Source organism: Toxotes jaculatrix, chromosome 20 (assembly GCF_017976425.1).
Source record: "Toxotes jaculatrix isolate fToxJac2 chromosome 20, fToxJac2.pri, whole genome shotgun sequence".
NCBI classification, from domain to species: Eukaryota; Metazoa; Chordata; class Actinopteri; family Toxotidae; genus Toxotes; species Toxotes jaculatrix.
Window position 1 is genome coordinate 15924922 of NC_054413.1, and position 5096 is coordinate 15930017.

Consider the following 5096-nt stretch of genomic DNA (forward strand, 5'->3'; position numbering starts at 1 on the left):
CTCAGGCTCATCTGCCTAAGAGTAGAACATTTATGCAAATTAATGGAAGCTTGAAGGACACCATGCTTAACAGTATAAAGAGATGAAGAGGTCCATGAGGCCAAAAAAAAAAGGGTGATGCCAGAGGCTGGTGAGAACAGAACAGAACAGAACTAATGTAGTCAGTGGTGCACCCATTTTTTTTTTCCACCAAGGTTTAGACAGAATACTATAAATTTGCCCCAAACACTGTAAAGAGTAATATATACTCCAAAATGAATGCAAACATGGATGTGCATGATCTTTATAGAACATTGGGTGTCTGCAGTCACAGACCTGTTCATATATCTTTGTTGCTGGGTACAGTCTACATGTATGGATCCTTGGCGACTTTGGCAGATGATGAATCAACTAGTAGAGGGCAAAAGTGACATTCCCTTGTGGTATGGGTCATGGGGACACGGAAATGTCTAGAAATGGTCTACAGAGCACCATTAACTGATTTTCCCACAAAAAGGCAAAAAACTAGCATTGCCATTGACTCTATAGACTGGAACTTTATTTTCTGTATAATTCAATGCAGTGGTCGGTCAAGGAAGGCTGTAGCCTTGACAATTTTAATGAGACTCTTTTGAAGCAGATTTGACACAAGAACACCTGAATATATGCTACTGTATGACGGATTCTATTTTAAATTAATGGCATCGGTCTTCCAAAGGTGTAAACCCTGGTGTGAAATAACCCCGTCAGCTGCCCTGTTTTAAACAGCGTGTACAGCCAACCATATAAATGTAATGAGGACAGCACTGGCAAAGTTTCACACTAATGTAATGGTCAGATGTATGTGGGTAAAGTGGGTATTTTCAAGCCTAATGTTGTGAAATCTTTGTTTGTCCCATGTTCACAGAATAACAGATATAAGCCTGGAGCACGCAACCCCGTCTGATGCTCCACAGATAGATAATAAAGCAGCAGCTATCCTCCACATAGTAGCTATGGATCCAATTAGAACAGCAGTGCAGTTAGATGGAGAGAAATATTAAAATGTGATAATATCAGCGATGTCTGCCTGTGTGGCTGCTGTTTCTTTTTTTTTTCTTTTTTTTCCTGTTGGCCTCAGTAACACCTCTCTACAGCAAGGTACATATCCTGGCTCTAAGACACAGGAAATTAAACTTGTTTTCGTTCCCCTGATAGTTCCTGCCAAGAGATTGGATCACCATGGTGAACTCACCTCATTCACTGATGTAAACCCCTCCGTTGTCATACTGTCCCTCAGAGGCCACCGTAGGGGCCTCTCGGCCACACTGGCTTTCCTGCCAATAATCACCCCATTAAAATGAATGATTTTGCCCAGACCTTGTACTGTACATAATCGTCAATTAGCCACTGGCGTCGAGATGGCACCTCTGCTAACCTCCAAGAGTCTGCTGGAGCCTCATTATGGAGAGTGTGACTCACTCATGATCACAGCCAGTCTCTGGACAATAATGGGAATTGAAACATCAGCTTCATGTTCATGAGTTTCATACAGAGCAATGAAATGAACTGTGTTCAGCATCTTCTCACTGCTTGATCATCTAAATGTGAGGAGGCTTTGTTAGATTTGGTTTGTTTTTTAATGATACTGAATATAATGAATTAGAAAATAGAGGTTGAGGTTAACAGACAGAGAGAGACAAGGTGTCTGCCTTAAAGCCTTTTTAATTTTATGTATCAGCACCCTGTCTGGACTGGGTGTAGTTCAGACATATATTTCATCTCATGCATATCTGAAAGAAAATATTTCCCATGTGTAACTGACACCTGACTCAAATTTGGACACTCCAAGTCTCTCTAATTTGGAAAAACAGAAATGCTTGACTAATTAAACTGTAATGGATGGTCCATTTTAAAAAGAGCCAATGGCAACAAAAGTCAGCACACCCTTCATTAGCGAGGTATCATTCTTTTATTTTTTAAGTATTTTGTACGTCCGCCTTTATTCTTGATGACAGATTTGATTTACCCAGGCATGGATGAAACTGAGAAAGCTATGGTGTTTCAGGGTTATTTTGTAAATACTTAATTTTGTTTTTGGACGTAACTCTTTTCTATTGTGTGCATAAGTCTTGGCACCATGAGACAGATTTTTGAACTGAACCCCAGCACATATGCTGCTCGTCTCACTTTTGAACAGCAACACATAGAACTGGAGTTACATTGGTTTGCCATTGGTTAACACTGAAGGTGAAGGCTTTTAGGGATTGATAGACTCCCAGCTGAACCACAGACTTGACCCCTAAAGGCCAACAACTAAATGAAAAAAAAACAAAAGATGAACCTAGTTCCACAGCCTGGGCACCACCTGCCTAAGAAGAACACATACCTACCACGGAAGCGATGACAACACCTCCTTAGCCTGAATCTCCCTCAGACAGCACCCCAAGCACCAAATAAGACACCAATCCAGCAGTCATGTCGCTGAGATAAGACTAGGATGCAACCAAACAGATATCATCCACTGACACACCCCTGTGGTTGAAGCCGTGACCCCCACACGAGATATGACAGTTTTGAATCATGTAACATTCTAGTGATATTGCATAGGGATGTACTCAGTGTTGTTGTATGCTGTATTTTCTTCCAACTTAATCAAGCAACTTCACTGATGTTAGCATTTGCCAAAAATTAATGTATTGTGTAGGGATGCACTTTTATTTTCTTTTGCAGAACGATCCACCATTTTGACTGCATACCCATCTGGTTGTGGTGACCTCCCCGCTCCCACTGTGCGTTCAATTCTCTTGCTGCCTGGAGCCTGAGAGGAATAAAACCAGTCACTCCTGGCAGTAAAATCATCAGAAACAGGTTTCAGTGACTATGGTTTGAATTGCAACATGACTGCATGTGGCGAAGAAGAGTTAGAGCATGCTAGGCATTTAAAAATGAATGAAGAGTAGTGACTACTGGTACTGTGATGAGGTATTTTGGGCATAAGAAAGCATCATCTTCATCATTCTCTGACTCTATGCCACCCCGTCACGCAGAAAAAATTGAACAAGATCATTTCTGTGTCATCCCGAAGTGAGAACTGGCTTCAGCTTCACCCCTATGAAAACTGTGTGGCTCCACCATTGGTAAGCGCTGTCAAAACACTGCTGAGCACACAGTAGTACTGTGGCTGAACGCATTCAGTGTACACACTGACAGAGGAGGCTGCTGCTGCTGGGCTGCTGATATGCTGCTTTCACCATACACCCAGTGTGTGCAGTGAACCAAGCCCTAACTATATCATAGTTTAGTATGGTAATTATGATATTGTATTTTTTAGGATTTTTCTTCAGCTCTTCAGGCCTGTAAAAATCATTAAACACAGTGCCGTGTTTGGTCTTCTGGAAACTGCTGGATCTCTGTAAAAGCTTAAAAAAACAACTTATTGTATCACCTCGATACTTCACAGCTGTTCCTAATTTAATGAGAATTGTGACTTTGAGCCAATGGCATGTTTCAGCAACAGACAAGTTACACCTGCTTCAGCTTTCAGATACTCTACATTAGTAGATTAGTATATATACTACAGTAGTACCATCACTGCATAACATAACAACATGAAATATTTCTCAATTTGGTGTATTAACACCATGAAATATCCAGTTTGTGTCAGAGAGAAGTTTTACCACTTTTCAACATATTGGGTTTAGTAAGGTCACAGGTAGCATTTATTTATTATTTTATACATATAGCAGTGGGGCTCTATGGCACCCCAGACAATGAGGAAGTAAAGCCAACATCACTAAGACCATAACTGTCTGATGAGGGATGCTGGTAGAATTATTTCTAATAATAAATACTGTGATATTTCAACATTGAATTATTCTTTTTACACTTGCATGTTTTTGTTTCTGTACTGAGAAGTAATATTTGAGGATTTATTCTAAAGCTCTTAATTTGGTCTTCCAATAAAAGTTGCCCTCCTTTTTTTCCTGCTCATTTTTAGCTCCTGTATTCTCTACATGGTGAAGAATGTTGTATTTAACAGACTGTGAGTGTGATGGCTTTAACATTAATGGTCAGTAAATGTGAATGATGTAGATTACTGCATTATGACCTCATCTTCCAGCTCTGCTGTTGCTTCAGGCAGGGAGTTTGTTCTTCAGCTCAGCCTCGGGCTCCACATCCTCCATCTGTTCCCTCGCTTCTGTGTAGGGTAGTGTTTTTTCATGGCAGCAAGGGCTGGAGCTAACCTACCCAAAACCAAATGAAAATGAATGTGTACCAACTACCTAACAAAGCCTAACATTCAAATTAACTAGTAGAATTTGTCACGGAGGGATATAAAACAGGGTATAGACTGAACAAATTGTAGGTTGTTCAGTGCACCTAAAACTGAACACCTGCTCCTCTAAAGTTCTCAACATTGTAAGTTTGAAGTGGTGCTGCAGGAGGAAACTAAGGAGGAAATAGTCCTGGACAGTGAGGTCTCACAAAACTGACCCTTCAGAAGCCAAATGTCAAGCAATTTTTAATGTTTTTTGTGAAAATGTGTGTTTTGTATGTGCCTGTGTGTGTGTGTGTGTGTGATTTCAGTGACCCTTTAAGACAGTGACCCTTTATTTTAAGGGGGTGGTATACTGTGCTGTTCCCAAGATAAACCATGTCTGCCAGTGACACCGCCACTATAAAAAACACTGACTGCTATTTTAATTAAACATTTTGCCAGAGAGTTAGGGTTGGATTCCGATAGCCACTTCCATTTTGTTTTGGCAAAATACCCAGATTCTCTAAGCTTGTGCTTCGCAAAGACAGGACAACAAGAGGGGGAGAGAGGGGAATGACATGCAACAAAGGGTCTCTGGCTGAATCGAACCAGGAAGATTGTGGTCATGCAGCATGAACTGTAACCATTTGGCTACTCCGTCCTCACTTTTTTTCAAAGAACAATGTAGAAAACATTCAGTCAATTTTTATTTGCAGCTGATGCTGACCATGGCTAAAATGAAACTTTTGGCTTTTCTCTTTCTCTCTGTACGATCATTTGTGTGTGAGAAGAATATATCACCACTTTCTACAACTGTGAGTGGACTGATAATGTGACAATTCCTCTCTGGAGAAATAACCTAGCTGTTATTTCAATT